At 31.2% G+C, this 15,515-nt stretch overlaps 1 long non-coding RNA gene across 1 annotated transcript; it reads right to left on the reverse strand.

Moving 5' to 3' along the window:
* Positions 1 to 259: 259 nt before the first annotated feature.
* On the reverse strand, positions 260 to 1,971 carry LOC149516019 (uncharacterized). The gene is made up of 3 exons (XR_016346275.1): positions 1,101 to 1,971; positions 899 to 988; positions 260 to 816 (listed from the first exon to the last, which is right to left on the reverse strand). It is a non-coding gene; the product is annotated as an uncharacterized LOC149516019 (long non-coding RNA).
* Between the last annotated feature and the right edge of the window lie 13,544 nt (positions 1,972 to 15,515).

Here is a 15,515-nt window from a genome sequence, read left to right on the forward strand (position 1 = left end):
TAATGCAGATTTTTTTTATGACATCAACTTTCTTGTTTCTCGTATTTCTCTACCATTTTCATCTTTCTAGATATATAGTAACAAATTTGTGTTTTTTTTTTTTTTTTTAAGATATTGAAAATATATAGCATGGTTTTGGGCCGGAGTGGGCTTTTTGTCAGGGCAGGCAGAACTTTATCCCTCTCGCTTGGGGCAAGTTGGCCCTTATGCTCTATTGTTTTCTATACCATGGCAATGATATAGATACTAGTGTGGGTCACCCGGCTTCGTCCTATTTGTTGAGAAAATTTTTAGTAGTTTATTTAATTGGTATTTGATTGAATTTAAACTTAGAGTAATATGTGTAATTAACATAAATTAATTAGTAATGTAAAATTGTTAACTTTAAATAATAATTACTAATTGTAGACGAATTGAACAGACAAATTGAAGAAGTTGAGGGAAAGAGTTTTCGAAGTAGCTATTGCTGAATAAGAGAAGAAGATCTATCAATAAATTCAATCACATCATAATTCAAGTAGAGTTAAAAAGAAACAAAGAAAAATAATTGAGCTGCAAATTTAGTCAAAGCTGAAACATAATAAAAAAATTATCGGTTTTCTCCATTTTACGAATGCCAACTTTAGATAGCTATTGTTTTTGACCATGTTGTTCAAATTTACAATAATCACTACCACTATCTTGACGCAGCTTCTCCAAATCAAGGTTCAATGAATCTCGCTTCTCCCTAATTGTATCCATTTTCTTGTTTTTACCAGCTTTTACTATCATTTCTTTCTTCACAACCTTTGTTTCATCCATAGCCAAAGTCTCTATCTTTTGCATGAAAAAAGAGAAGTAAAAAATTTTAATCCACAAAAAAAAGAAAAAGAAATCAGTAGAGTTCAAAGGTGCCTACCGACTCTGTATCCAAAACCTTGTATATTGGATCTGATGTGATATTCACAAGGCTATCCCTTTCGGGAGATGATGCTATAAGAGGAGGAGCCTGTTGGGAAGGAAGGGGGCATTTCTCATTACTCTTTCTCTTCAAAAATTTGGACAGCAAAATACCAATAGAAGAAATCTAAGTGGAATTTTTGACAGAAGGAGATTCTTACCATCAAATCGATCTTGAACTTCTCCTCATGTTGGATCTCCACTTTTGACACCGTTGATATTCTGTGATATCCCACACCAACAACAAAATAAATAAATAAATAAATAACAATTTTGATATCAGGAAAGTATTAATCAAAGGGGAAAAAAGAAAGAAAGAAAGCAAGATTCTTTGATGCTCATGCCTTGGTCATTGTCGAATCTTGAAAATCAACATCCAATTTAGCGGATTCCTTTTCGGTCGAAACAAACTTTTCCTTGGTCATAGTTCCTTCTACGGATTTGTTTCTATTTCAATGGATGGTTTTGAATCTCCATGCTTAATCATCACCACATTCTCCCGTGACTCCAATAAATCCCTAATTTCTGCAGTAAATGGATTTTGAGAAGCAGATAAGCTTTCAAAGATAGAATAGTATTTTTGGTGCGAAGGAAGAGATGGTGGTCTGGGAAACAGTTAAAGGATGTGTAACTATTTACATTGTACAAAAATGCTAGCTAGCATCATAGTCGACTTTGAGAAGCACTTTAATACACTATAGCTATGTGGAAGGAAAATCATCACGCAGTCCCATCGACACGCACATTAAATGGAGGTCTTTTACAGAAAACAGGCTCATCAGGAGATTCGCTTTTTGCTCTACCTCTTAAAACATCATTACCATCCTCAATTACAACAGTGCAACCATAATGTACTCACAATGTTTGCCTTCTTCAAGTGGAGGAAACTCCATGGTGATTCCACTTAGAACACTTGATAAACAAAACATAAACAAACTCATCAGCTACAATTTACAACATGAAAAAATGTGGAAAGTAATACTGATTTCAGCCTAGGGACCTCATTATCATAATAATTACAATTGAGAAATTTACATAAAAAGGCAGGATCCACACATTAGTTGGCCTGTTTTAAGACAAAAAAAATGCTCTTTGTGATTTTTCTGGCAAACTAAAAGGAAAATCAATGTATCACATAGATTAGAGTTAATGACTAAAAGATGATATTATTGAAATTGAAATATAAATATGCCACATAATGATAACATAAAATTAAAGGAACTAATTGTGGATATCAGTGTTTGTCCGAGGTGTGATCAATTCTCGATTTAGGTCTTTTTGAGATCATTGAGCCTCGAAGGAGTTCATGTTTAGGCTTCTTACATTTTATTTCGCTTGGGCTTCAGACCCATTAATAGTTGGTTGGATGTGGGCTTTGGACTAATTATTATCGTATTATTATTATTATTATTATTATTATTATTATTATTATTATTAAAAAGGAAATAATTGAAAAAGGGAAAGGAAAGTCATCAGATTTCTTAGAATCTGATTCAATTAGGGTTGATTAAAATGGAAATTTGACTTTAATCTAGCAATATTAAAGCATGGGATCAATCAAGCCAAAAAATTAATTTGAGGGATTTGATCAAAGGAAATCCCTAAAATAACTGTGAAAATGAACCCTATAAATGAAATTCAAGTTCACAAACAGAGGGGAGGTTTTTTTTATCTTGGAAATCTTTTTTTTTTTTGGTTGGTTTGTTTGCGTGGAAAAATGATTTATGGGAAGTGTGTTTTTCAGCATCAATCTGATTTTTCTATTATTTTTGGGTTTTGGAACAAATTGGATATGAAAAGATAAAAAATCTAAAAAAATTTGGAAACATGGGTTTGAAAAGAACATTTAAACTCTTCAATTGAATTTTTTGGCCAAACTTGCAGTTTTTGGTCGAAATCTGGTGAGTTTCTCAGAAAACCGGCAATTATTCTAGCAACTTAATCTAGGTTGTTTTAAGAGATAAGCCAAAGCAAAAATCAAATAGCAAGATAAAGGGGCAAAGCAATCTAAGGAAAAACCAAGTTTTTATCCTTTTATACCAAGCCAAAATGACATTATTTTGAAAACCTTAGACTCGCACGCTGATCCATTGACCCGCGCTCTAGATCTAACCCGATCGCATGTTTTCTTTTTTCATTTTATCTTTTATTTTTTATTCATTTTATTTTTAGATTTTCTTTTATTATTATTGTTGTTGTTGTTATTGTTGTTGTTTTATCTTTAAATGTTTCTAAAATAAATTCATAAATTCTATCAAATTATTGAAAAAATTTTCATGAATTTAAACTTTTACGAATTCTACCAAACTATTAGAGAATTTTATAAATCGATTTTTATAAAAAATTTATTATTAATAAAATATTTTATTTTAATCATACCTAACTATTGGAGAATTTGCATATTAATTTAAATATTAGAAGATTTAATACTTTTTCCAAAAATATTTTTACAAGGAAATCTCACCAAATTATTTAGAGATCTGTATCAAAATAAATCTTACCAAACCATTAAAAGATTTTACAAATTATTTTCTTAAATAAAAATATATTAATGAATTTGACGACAGAGTCTTTTCAGGTTGAGACATTAGTCTTCATGAATACTCTCGAGATTAGAGAATTATCTTAATTTGCTACCAAACTATTGGAGTAATTTTAAGATCAATTTTCAATATTAAATATTTTTGGTAAATCATAAATATGGTTAAGGTATGGATAATTTAAAATTAAACTGCTACCATCTTTTGGATGACGCTGTGAGGGTGCTATAATATTTTTTCATGCATAATTGTACTCTCAAATCTTAAATCTTATTTCGTGGATCAAAATCTAGTATTTAAAGATACCTAAGTCAATTATGGGACTCATTTTTAAATGGGACAGATTTTGTCAAGTGGCCAATCACTCTTCAACAAAAAAGATGAGTTGTGACTTATTAAGTTTATGTTTAGCAATAGGTCCATAAATCTATATGTTACGATAGTTTGGCAACTCCACTGGGACAACGAGAGTCAAGCCAATAAATAATTTTTTACCTAACCTTATAAGTTTAACATTTTTTTCTTCTTTTCTTTCTTCCTTGTATTTTATTTATTTGTTAATTTATTCGTCTTATATTTATCATTCATTTGCATATGCATAACATGAGCTCTACACCTGAGTTCTATCCTTTAAGAAGAGTCAAGTACCTACACTTTCATGAGATTTTATACCTTTGCATGGGCTAGTGAAATATTCTCGCTTAAATTGAACCCTTTCCATTTGTAGCCTATAATGTGCATGGATTAAGGTGCCTTACTAGTCTGTGATAGATGATGATGTAATGAACAATTTGAAAACCTTTTAGAAATGACCCAAGCTACATATAGTTAACCTTATAAGCTTAACCCATAGGTAGAGCCATGTTTCTTTTACCCTTTATAGTTAATCCAAAATTTAGAGTTATGTTGTTATTGCATTTTACTTGTTTTTTTATGTTTATTCTTTATTTTATATTGAGATAACTAATCAATTTCTTGTTTGGTTTTCTTTTCGTGCATATTCATAAACATACATGTAGATTGCACATTATTCATGTCCTAAAGATATCTTCAACAAAAGCTTTCATGGAATCCATAGAATGTCAAGTTTGCGTCTCATTTATATTCTTCAAATGTGAGTTACCCACTGATGTAAAGATAGAGTCAAAAAGAAGATAGCGATAAGAAAGAGATTGTTTACCGTCTGGTTATGTCTCTACCTTACCTAAATAAGTTCAACTACTCCTTAAACAAAATGATTTGAAAGACCTGGCAGACATATAGAATAACATGGTTCTTTTAAAATAATAAGCTTTTTGTCAGAAGTTTGAGCATGTTGCATATCTCGTATCAGTGAAAGTTAGAAACTTATTCTTTAAGGTGATGATATAGTTTTGGGACCCTTCCTACCATTGTTTCATTTTCAATGAAATTTATTTTATGCCAACTATAGAGGAGTATTCGATTCTGATGGGTATGCATCTTCAGTATTCAAATAGAGTATATATGAAGAAATAAAAATCAGGATATTGTAAAAAGTGAGCCCATATTTTGGTGATAGAAAAAGAGCTCATAGATTCACATGTTTAGGAGAAAAGGGGACATAGAGGTATTTTATGAGAGTTTCTTTGAGATTTCATTGTTAAATACCCTGATGATGATCAAAGAATGAATGTGTTTGCTCTAGCAATATATGGGATGGTGATCTACCATAGAGTCTTAGGTTATATTGAGATAAAAGTGATGGATTTATTAAAACAAATTGAAAGATAATGCAATCATTCACTAGCAATATTGGCAGAAATTATCAAATTTTTAAATTTTGTAGACAAAATGATAAAGCATATTTTTTGGGTTGCACACCATCATTGTATTTATGGATGAAAAGTCATTTTGAATGCAAGAAGAGTGCTTTTTTTAAACTTTATTTCTGCAATCAAAATTCAGTTAAAGAATTTTGTGAGAGTGAATAGCCAAAAATAAAGACCTAAAACATAAGAGTATTTACAATAGAAGCTCATAGTTTGTTAGGTGAAATGGGTAGTTCCCTGAATGAATAGAGAACCTATGCTATATTAATATAAAGATGAGATAAGGGTTCCACATTTAAGCTTATGGGGGTTAACAGGTTATACATCGCTGAGGGTGAGGAGATAGTATAGAGTTTAATAGTTCGTTCCTATGACACACAAGCTCAACCAATTCAACTAGAGGTGTAATCGATCGAATTTGAGTCGATATAGTACTAAGCTTGAGCTTGAGCTCGAGCTCAATTATAAATTTGAAGCTCAAAATTTAGCTCAAACCTCAGCTCGAACTCAATTGAGTTTTATTTTTTTAGCTTAAGCTTAACTCGAGAAAGAAATTGAGCTACTCGAGCTTGCTCAATTAGGTTCGATTAACATGTAAAAATAAGCTTGATTCTTATACTCAACAAAAGCTCGATCATTGGTGATCAAGCTTGAATTCGAGTTTAAGATATTTTATCAGTTAAAATAATTAAAATATATCAAAATATAAAAGCTCGACTAGGCTCACGAACAACTCAAGCCAGGTATAAGAATGCTCGAACTTGGCTTGATCAATAAATCAAGCTACTCAAACTCAAGCTCGACTCGATAATAATTGAGCCAAATTTGATTTTTATTTAAATCGAACCCGAGTAGCTTGCGAGTACTAATGTATCATTTACACCTTTAAATTCGACTGCTTATATGAAGAACCTAAAATATTTTAAAAAATTGACAGTATGATTAAAGCTTGAAAGACATCCAAAAGAGAGAGCCTTAGATCATTTATTGATAAAATCACTTATGAATATTTGATGTGAAGAGCCAATAAGGGCAAGAAGGTTGTGTTTACATTCAAGTATCATTGCTAGTAAGTGAATTAGAAGTTAGACAAGGTACCTTTACAGTTGGAATTTACAAAAAAAAAAAATTTGAAGTTGAAAAAGATAATATGAAATAAGAAATTCTAAGGCTTTAGGAAGAGAAAGGGCAGTGGAAAAATAAAGCAAAAAATTTAAAAGTCTAAGTCTATGAGATTTCAAGGAACATGATACGGTAGTTAAGGATTTAGCTAAACTTCATCAACAACATAAGAGATTAGAGGTTGAGTGCAGGACTCAAAAGGTTATTAGAGAGCGTGACAATGCCTTTATGGAATTAATAGAGCTACAGTAAGAGTACAAAAAATTACGCATTCAAGTGAAGGTTAAAAAATTAAAAATATCACTGATTTGACTTGTGAGAATGAAAAACTAAAAAAAGAATGTTTCTAAATGGAAGATAATTATATGAAAGCTCAACAAGAAAATAAGATGCTTAGAAGGTATATTCAGACATTAAAGCAGAAATTATATGAGCAAAGGAATCATATCATGGCACTCACAGAGAAGCATTAGGAATTATCATATTAAGTATGGTTTGACAAAAAAGAAAGGTTGGAAAGGCAAAGGTACAAGAACATCTTGCAACTCAGATAAGCAAGGCAGTAATTAAGATAAGAAAAATGGTGGAAGAGGTAGAAACATTGAAAACTTTGGTTATACCAGTAGAAAAGCATGAGTAATGGCTATTGAATTTCATTGAGGAGGCTAACGATAAGTATGAGCAAATCAAGCATTTTTACAAGTGGAGAGTATTAGACTTGATGTAAAATAAATTTTGTGGAATAAATAAAAGTTCACTTTTGTTAAAATCTTTAAAAGGGCAAATATTTTTCTTTATTTTCCATGTATTGTAATGTATTTATTCACAATCATTTCTTACTCATGTCAAATTATAACAAGCTCACTAATTTTAGACTATGGTACATAAGGTTCAAGATAACTCAACATCTATATAACACTTGGGCTCAAGCTAAAAAAATAGAGTAAGACAACACGAGCCATGTTGAAAAGTTAAAAAAGGCTCGAGAGAAAATCAAAGGAAAATTGAGTAAGATCTTTAAAGTTTTGGATAAGATAAACAAAGAAAAAGCAATAGAGGAAGATGTTGCACATGAAGTCATTGAGCCACTATACCGTTTGGGTTACGGTCTACATTAAACCCAATCCATTCAAAATTTTTCACCACAACAATCTGCATTCCCAAGTTATAACTACCTGGGAATGCCTTATGCACTTAGTCATCAAAGAAATATTCACAGTTACATTAATCCTATCTTCATTAAAAAGGTAGTTAAATTGATCCAAATCTTTAATTTGGATAAGGCAAAGGAAAAATTAAAGTTGAAAGTTGTTGAGTCCTTAGAGGACCCCAAAACTGATCACATGATGAATATGATTGATAAGAGACTATGAACTATAGAAGGTATCAACTTTTATAGTTTCATGAATGTCGCAAGGCTTTGTCTGGTATCAGATGTGGTAATACTCTCAAAGTTTAAAATACTAGAGTTTGAAAAGTATGATGGTATCAAATGTCCTATCACACATGTCATGATGTATTGTTGTAAAATGACAACTCAAGCTAGTAATGAAAAATTACTCATGCATGTGTTCTAGGATAGTTTAACTGGGTTTACTGTAAGATAGTTTAGTGAGATAAGGCTCGCATATGATTTTCAAAGGATTTGACTTAATCTTTCATTAATCAATAATGTAATATTATAGATATTGCTCTTGATCATCTTTCATTGCAAGATATGAAGAAGAAATTGACTGAGTCTTTTAAAGAGTATGCCTAAAAGTGGTGGGATATAACCACTCAAGTTCAACCACCAATAACAAAAAAAAAAAAAAAACAATAGTGCTATATATAAGTACTCTTAATTCATTTACTATGAAAAAATGATAGGAAATGTGACTAAAAATTTTACTGACATGTTGATCTTAGGAGAGATCATTGAAAATGCCATAAAAATGATAAACTTGAAAAGGAAGAGCCCTCTATTGCTAAGAGGATGACAAAGAAAAAAGAGATTGAGACTCAAATTGTGAGTTTCGATGGGTAGTAATTTAGAAACTACCCTCAATCGATTTATCCCATATATTATCCTATCATAAATCATGTTTTAGCTTCCCCTTACTAACTAGCTTCATGATCTTCTTATCTATCCATTTACCAACTCATATTTAGACCATCTGCCCATACCTATAACCAAACTTCTCGACCGTAGCAAGGCTCTCTGTTCGTTTAGCCAACCCAATGAGTGATACTCGAGAGCCATGAAATAACTAAGAAAAACCCACATTCGACCCTATTCTTATGAGCTATGCAGAGTTGTACCAAAAACTCTATAAAAATCTTTTGATTGTTCCCATACTTACAAAACCACTTTAACCTCCTTATCCTAAATAGTATGATTCCATTGCCCACTGTGACTATCATTATGGAATAGTTGGCTATTCCACTAAAAATTACATCTCTTTAAAACACAGGGTGCAAAGTTTGATTAAAGAAGGGTTGATAAAGTTTGATACTAGTAGAAAAATAATACTCAATGTCAGCGATAACCTATTGCCCAATCATACAATCAATGTTTTGAACGAGGACAAAGAGCATATGAAAAGAATGGTAGAAGAGATCAAAATGTTGTTCATTCAATTATACGAGACTTTATATGAGGTTGAAATGATACAACTAGTAGACCTATACACTTACATAAGAGATGTTTCCCAAATAAAAAATGAAAGTATCACAGTAGAGCTCTGAGATACTTTATTGAAACGTGCAAACAACTTTATGATGAGGTATAGAGGCTAATGGATTCCTACCAAATCGAGTTGTAGGAAGAAACATAATCTTCAAAAAGTGCTGAAGTAGTTATGACTGATAAGTGTGTGTCAAAGCCAATCACCATATATTATGGTGAGAAGCCGAGATTGGTCATAGATAAACTTATTCCTAGGCCAATGACTTTCAAAGTCTCAAGTCCATTCCCCTACAAGGATAAAAAGGCTATGCCATGAAAGTATAGTTGTAAAGTGACAGTCCAAAGGTAAGAAAAAATCATGCCTAAATCTGATTCTACCAATATAACTAGTGTAAGTGGTATGATCAGAAGTGGAAGATGCTATACTCTAGAGGTGCAAGAGAAAGCAACAAAGGGGAAAATGATGGTGATGAAAAAATAGATTGAACCAGAATTGATCCCAAAGTTTGTGCCATAGCGAGTATTCTGTGGTTAAGTAATTGAATAAGATGCTAGCTAGAATCTCTTTGTTGTCATTGCTATTAAATTCAAAATCACATCATAATACCTTGTTAAAGGTGTTAAATTAGGCTTATGTGGTACATAATGTATCTGTGGAGTTTGTGAACCATTTGGTAGGGAACTTAGTGGTATCACACTATATAACCTTGAGTGACGATGAGATTTTACCTGAAGAAAAAGAAAATACAAAAGCTTTACATATCATTATTAAATATAAGAGTCACATTATAGTCAAAGTCCTTATTAACAATGGTTTAGCTATTAATGTTATGTCTATGTCTGCTCTGGCAAGACTGCTTATTGATACATCAAACATCAATAGCAGTCATATGATGGTCTGAGTAATTGATGAAACTATGCGTGAAGTATTATAAGATATTGAAATGCCTATACAAATAGAATCTTGTGTATTTAATATAAAATTTCACATCATGGACATTTCTCCATCTTATAATTGTTTATTAGGTAGATCGTGGATTCACATGGCATGTGCTTTCCTCTTTAGATCAAAAAGTCAAATTCAATATGAAAGATCAATTGGTGAATATTAATGGAAAAAGAGACTTGCTAGTGACTCAGCCTATGAATGTTTTATATGTAAAAGTTGCAAACGAATCATTATAATTCTCTTATCAATCCTTTGAACTTGTTAATGCTATGGGTGGAAGACCTAACTTGTACCAACCAAAGTTTAGTAAAATCATGATTAGTCAGATGATTAATAAATGTTGAAATATTGAGTTAGGTTTGGCAAAAGTCAACCACCAATAATTGCAAACAATAGTGGAAAATTAAGCCTGCGATGTGAAGTAAAAAGAATATGATATGACAAAAGAAAAAAAAATGATGAGAAATATGCCAATGGTTGTCCCCCATTTATGCAAAACATTTAATCTTGAAGGATATATGTACTCAAGAGCTATGGAAAAGGTTGAAGAGGAATTAAGCATGAAAGAAGATTTCATTGAACTGTCCATCCAAATGATAAATGAAGATATTCGAAAGAAAGAAGTGTTGGTTAATCCATGCCCATCAAATTTTGAATTGAAAAACTGAAGTGTCATCTAGATGCTTGCTATCCTTGATACTTTATCAATGTAATTACAACTTTTGATCACTTATGTCTAAAGCATTGGGATGATCTTTTATGTATGGGCTCTTATTATCTATTATTTTAATAAAAAAATAAGAGCAAGTACTTTATTCATCTCTTCTATTCAATCTATTTTCTCATCAAAACATTTCACCAATACTTTTTAATTCATTTAATTTCATATCCTTAAACGAATATGAAGATAATCATGATAACGATCAGGGATTTAATTTTAAAAATTCAATTAATGCTAATGAACTCGACATTGAAGAGGACTTTGAAAAATATACTTTGCCTTTAAATTCAATGAGATTAATTGAACAGGAGAATAAATCTATTGAACCTCATTAGAAAGTTATTGAGATGATCAATTTAGGGAACAATGAGAACAAAAAAGAGGTTAAAGTTTGCACTTCACTTCTAGTGGTTGATAAATAATGATTAGAGGATCTATTTTAAAAATTTTTACATGTATTTGCTTGGTCTTATCAAGATATGCTTGAACTTAGCATTGAAATAGTGGAACATAGGCTACCCCTGAAGCTTGAATGTAAGCCAGTTCAACAAAAGTTGAAAAGAATGAAACCTGAAATACTGTTGAAGATTAAAGAAAAGGTAAAAAATTAGTTTGATACAGGCTTTCTATAAGTGGTCAAATATCTTGAATAGGTGGCCAATATAGTGTTTATCCCTAAAAAAAATTGAAAAGGTATGAATGTGTATAGACTATTGTGATCTGAATAAGGCTGGACTAAAGAACAACTTTATTTTACCTCATTTTGATATATTGTTGGATAATATGGCTTGACATGCAGTTTTCTCTTTTATGGATGGATTTTATGATTATAATTAGACAAAGATGGCCCAAGATGATATGAAAAAAACTACCTTTGTAACTATGGGGGGAGCTTTTTGTTATAAGCTTATGCCTTTTGATTAAAAAATGCTAGGGTAACTTATTAAATGGTTATGGTGACATTCTTCTATGATATGAAGCACAAAGAGATTGAGGTATATGTAGATGATATGATCACAAAATCTCAAAAAAGAAAAGACTATGTAGCTAACCTTAAAAAATTGTTTGAGAGGTTAAGGAAATTTCAGCTTAAACTAAATTCATCCAAATGCACATTCAAAACCAAGTCAAAAAAATTGTTGGGTTTCATGGTTAGTGAAAGGGGAATTGAAATTGACTCAGACAAGTTATGAACCATTTAGAACCTATCTCCACTAGGTATATCGAAGGAAGTGTAAGGGTTTTTAGGTAGATTAAATTACATTTCTTGGTTCATTTCTCAACTTAACTTCAAATGCGATATCATATTTAAGCTCATCCGAAAAAATAACCCTAGTGAATAGAATGAAGAATGTTAGGAAGCTTTTGACAAGGTTAAGCAATACTTGTCAAAACCTCTAATATTAGTACCATCAATTTTGGAAAAACCATTAATTCTATATATAGTGGTGCATAAGAAGTTAATGGGATGTGTGCTAGGACAGTAGAATGAATCCAGCAAAAAAGAAAAAGCTATTTGCTACTTGAGTAAGGAATTTATGAAGTATGAGTCCAAATATTCATCATTAGAGAAAATGTGTTACGTTTTACCTTGGAAGGTTAAAAGACTCAAGTAGTATATGCTTTATTACATCACTTGACTTATAGCTAAACTTGACCCAATCAAGTACATCATTGAGAAGTCATCATTATTACAGAGAATCGCAATATGATAAGTAATGCTTTTAAAGGATGATATAGTATACGTGAGCCAAAAAGTAATCAAAGAAAGTGTCATTACTAAATTTCTTATAGACCGTGCCACTGAAAGTTATGAGCCCATAAAACTCGATTTTTTAGATGAAGAATTAATAGCCATATCAGAATTAATGGAAGAAAATGATGATGGAAAGTTATGGAGAATGTATTTTGATGAGGCTACAAATGCCATGAGGTACGAAATTAGAGCAATTCTAATATCTCCAAAAAGGTGCTATTATCCCGTTACAGCAAAATTGAACTTCAATTACATCAATAATGTGATTGAATATGAGTCATGCATCATGAGATTATAAGCTACTTTGGATAAAAAAATTAAAGCATTAAAGGTGTTTGGGGATATAACTTTGGTTATCTATCAATTGAAAGGAGAATGAGAAACAAAAAACTCAAAACTTATCCCATATCATAAATACATTTCATAGTTATGCAAGCAGTTCAAAATAATCAAGTTTGAACATTTACCTTATGAAGAAAATCATATTGCAGATACATTGACCATTTTGGCTACAATGATATGAATTGATAATAGTGTTGAGATTCAGCTTGTCAGGTTAGGTGTCAAGGATATGCTAGTACATTACATCAATGTGGAGGAGGAAATAAATAGAAATCCTTGGTATTATGATATTCTACGATACCTAAGGAATCAGTAGTACCCAAATTAGGCAATAGAGAATAATAAGAGAGTCATAAAGAGATTAACTTTAGGATTATTCTTAGATGGGGAAGTTTTGTATAAGAAAAGTAGAGATCAAACGTTATTGCATTGTGTACATGCCTCTGAGACAAAAAAAATTATTATGGAGGTACATGATGGTGTATATGAAACATATGCAAATGGACATATAATAGCAAGATAGATTATAAGAGCTGAATACTACTGGGTAACAATGGAGAGTGATTGCATTGACTATACTAAAAAATGTCACAAATGTCAGATTTACGCTGACAAAAATTCATGCTCTACCCACTACTTTACATGTTTTGGCACCACCTTGGCCATTTTCTATGTAAGGGATAGATGTTTTTGGTTTCATTACCCAGAAGCATCAAACAGGAATAGATTTATTTTTATGATAATTGATTACTTCACAAATGGGTTGAAGCAACTTCTTTTACAAATGTAACTCGATCAATAGTTTGTAAGTTTATTAAGAGAAAAATAATTTATAGATATAGACTCCTAAAGAAGATCATTTTAGATAATACACAATTTAAATCACAAGATGATATAAGAAGTATATACTTAGTTCAAGATTAAGCATCATAATTCAGCTCCATACCGCCTAAAAATGAATGAGACAGTAGAAGCTACAAATAAGAATATCAAAAAGATTCTGAAAAAGATAGTTGAGACATATAAAGATTGGCATGAGAAATTACCTTTTGCATTGCATGCCTATCGAATGTCAGTATACACCTCTACTAAGGAAATTTCATTTTCTTTGATTTACGAGATAGAGGCTGTATTGCCAATGAAAGTAAAAATCTTATCCTTGAGAGTTTTAAGAGAAGTGGGATTAAAAGAAGCTAAATGGATTCATGAGCGTTATTATCAATTAAACTTCATTGAAGAGAAGAGAATAATAGTGTTTTATCATGGTCAATTATACCAAAAAAAGGATGATGAGAGCTCATGACAAAAAGGTCCAATCTCATTGATTTTGAGAATGAGAGTTGGTGTTAAAAAGAATTCTCCTGAGCTAACATGATGATAGAGGAAAATGAACTCCAAATTGGAAAATGTCATATGTTGTAAAAAGGGCTTTGTTGGGAAGAACCATAGTTTTAGCAAAGAATGATGAAGATGACTTTCCCAATCCTAAAAATTTTGATGTCGTGAAGAAATACTTTGCTTAAAAAAAAAGGAAAAGAAAAGTTCAAGTCAAAAATCTGAAAGGACATGTTGAACTAAATAGAGGCTTATCTAAGTTGAAAACCTGTGAAGGTAACTTGGATAAGGAGGATATGGCATCATCTGTAAAGCTCACCAAAACCCAAAATTGGTATATTTTAAAAGGCTTTCATATGGTAGGGTTTTTGAAAATTTTGAAATATGTTGTCATGATTTTTTGATTGTTTATCTTGGGATATTGTTATCCTAAATAGCCATCTCTATATGCCTTTATCTTATCCCATTACCATCAGTTGTAACCTATTTTTTCTCTAAATAAATGATATTTGCCATGAATAGAAAAAATGTATAATTTGCATCTTATATTTTAAAATTGGGATCATGGTTAATAATTGAATAATGTAATAAGAGATTGTGTATTACTTTGGGAAAGTTTAAATGGACGAAGGTAAAAAATAAAATTTTCAAAGATATTGGTTTTGAAAATTCCCTTAAAAGAGGAAGACGATGGTCCATTTTGAGTGACAAAATATGGTTTTGATTTTTCTTGTGAAAAAATATGTAGAGTTTAGAATGCAAAAGAAAAAGTCTTGAAAACTTTAGTACCACAATCAAAATTGCATTTGGTATGCATTTGCATATTAGATATGACATGCATATTTGAGTCATTTGCATCGTTCATACAAAGTTTCAATCTCGGCTCAGTTTAAATCATTTTATTTTTCTAACTCGTGGTTCATTCTCAATCACTCATTTTTTATCTTGGCTCGATCTAGATCATTTTATTTTTTTTGACTTATGATTCATTCATATCACCCACTTCCAATCTCGACTAGGTCCAGATCATTTTATCTTTTCGATTCGATATTCAATCCCGTTACTCATTTTTTATCTTGGTTCAATCTATATGATTTTATTTTTCTGACTAGCAATTCGTTCGCGGTCACTTGCTTCCAATCTTGGCTTGATCCAGATCATTTTATTCTTTTGACTCGCAGTTTAATCCCGATCACTCATTTTCAACATCGACTCAGTGCAGGTTATTTTTATTTTTGACTTGTGAATCAATATTGGTCAATCACTTATTATCTTATTCAATCCAGATCATTTTATTTTTCTAAGTCGCAATTCGAAGGTCACTTACTTTCAACCTCAACCGGTCCTAATCAT

Source organism: Durio zibethinus, chromosome 11 (assembly GCF_047325235.1).
Source record: "Durio zibethinus cultivar Kanyao isolate XHJ-2024 chromosome 11, ASM4732523v1, whole genome shotgun sequence".
NCBI lineage: Eukaryota > Viridiplantae > Streptophyta > Magnoliopsida > Malvales > Malvaceae > Durio > Durio zibethinus.